The sequence below is a fragment of the Kryptolebias marmoratus genome, linkage group LG3 (genome assembly GCF_001649575.2).
Source record: "Kryptolebias marmoratus isolate JLee-2015 linkage group LG3, ASM164957v2, whole genome shotgun sequence".
Classification (NCBI taxonomy): domain Eukaryota; kingdom Metazoa; phylum Chordata; class Actinopteri; order Cyprinodontiformes; family Rivulidae; genus Kryptolebias; species Kryptolebias marmoratus.
Genome location: NC_051432.1, coordinates 26,301,332 through 26,303,630, shown reverse-complemented (window position 1 = coordinate 26,303,630; position 2,299 = coordinate 26,301,332).

Genomic DNA, 2,299 nt, shown 5'->3' with positions numbered 1-2,299 from the left:
ACGCACACACTCCACTCTGAACGGTGGTCCAGGGACGCATTTCTTTCTACCGCCACTCCACTTACGAAGATTATTGTGGCAAAGTGGTGGAGCAGTGGTGGATACTGAAAAGTTTGTCATGAATGTTTGAAACAGACTTTTCATTTGTGCCATGACTTTATGGCTACAAGACCCAGACACGTAGGAATTGTTGGGCACCTCATAACGAAGAGAAGGCAGTTTATTTGTTTGTGCTGATTTTATGCATTTTGCGCAGACTGCTATGGGCCTCGGAGCCACCTATAGATCAATAAAATTATGTATGGGAAGCTGGAAGCAGGAGAAGTTAAACAAAAACTTACTAAACCTAAAGACATTGTGTCCTTGCACCTGCTGAAGAGGATGTATATTCAGCCCAATTACTGATGTCCTTAAGCCCAAAAATGGCTGTGTGGCTCTTCTGGTTATCTAGCGTGGCTAAACGTATTAGGTGTCCATCTGCTTTTACTTAGATTATAGTCTACCCCCTCTATGCATTAATTGTTGCATTCTGCAGTGTTTAAGACCCCTGTGCACCCACAACCCCTGCAAACCTTGTCCCTTTCTTTGCCTCGCTTCTTCCATAAACTCCTGCGCTGACTTTGTTCTCCAAATGTGATTAGCTTCTCTGGGACGCAGGGAGTAATTGCATTACTGCATTGTGAGCATTTGGAGCTATGGAAATGTTGGGTGCCCGTATCAAACCTGTTTAAATATCAAGCGCGCTGTGGTGAAAGATGTGCAAAAGAGGAGTGAATGCAAACATTTTACAGACATGGCTCAGGCGATGAATAGACATTGGGAGTGGGAATAAAGGTTTTCTGCTAATTTAAGGCCCTGAGTTCAAAAGGGGGAGTTTTTGGTTGGTGTCCATGCACGTTTGGCATATTTAATAAGCTTTTGTTCTCAAAAAAGGCACAAAAGAGCTTTAGGAGGTGTGCAAACGCATTAACAGACCAACCCACACTGAAAAACCTGGCTCAAACGGATAACATCATTAAGTCTTAAAATTATGTTTTTTATAGCATTTCTCATGCTGTGGGATTAGTAGCTGTTTGTAAATTATTCATTTGTTTTGCAAATTTTTCTGTTTATCCTAACTGTCATACTTAAAAAAAGTATTTTCTATAAATGATGCTTTAGCCAAACTAGAAATCATTGCACGACAAACAACAGACACTTTGCTTTTTTTAACAATAAATCAAATAATAATTAAAGCAGGTTGCCAAAACGACAAACTTAAGAATATATTTTTTCTCCATATTTTACACTAGTGCAACTATGAGTGCAAACAAGTGAGAATGTATGTAGAAAGGCTGCTTGGTATATTCTACAATACCCCCATGACCACTCATTTCCTCCCAGTTGTAAGGGGTTTGGGGGGGGGCTCTGCTGGAGTTCTGGTTGGTCGGCTGTAATCGCAGGGTCCTGGTGCCAAACAAATCGCGCCAGATGGTGTCCAGAATGCTCACTTTTGGTTGTGCACATTTATTAAACCTTAGATGCTCTTAGCTCCTGGTTCGTGTACACATTCAGGCGAAATAAACCCTTTTTTTTTTTTTGGTCAGCTGATACTGCATGCTTGAACTGTGGTGAGTTTTCGAAAGCTGCGCTCATTATCAAAAAACCATCCTGCAGGGAGTTTGAAGTGATGCTGAACAGATTTGCGCACGCGGGGACAGAACTGTTCCTCGGCGTGACCAACTCTTTAAAGGCATTCATTAGAGTCCGGCTCCCTTTCAACGCGATTCGCCACACAGCTTACCCAGTTTATACTCTCACCCGCAGACAGCTACAGATGAGGCACATGTGAAAGATATCCTTCACTTCACTACAAAGTGCCTGCGCACGGGGAAGGGGGCAGTCAGCTGCCACTTCAAAAGAGCAGAAAAGACTAGGTGCAGCATAAGCTGGTGAGATGCGTTAATACCGAGGAAGCAAGTGCTTGAGTTATTCACCAGGAGTGAGTTAAAGCAGCTTGTTATTGCTGAACTGTATTTAATGGTGTACTGAGGTTTGAAATGTGACTGGTGACAATACTGATATTAAAAAGTCTGTAATGAGAATTTAAAGGCTTTGTGTCTCCATGCTGCCTGAAGCGGACAGACCCGAAGCAAGAAAATCTTAAATCTTCAGTGAAAAACAACAATGAGCACTCTGATTGAATGTTTTCTTCTTAGCTTATTTTCTCCCTCTGAATGCTCGTTACTGTAAAAAAGTTGTAAGAATGAACAAGGCGGGGTTCTATACCCCCCCCCAGATCGGAAGAGGGTAGTGTGGG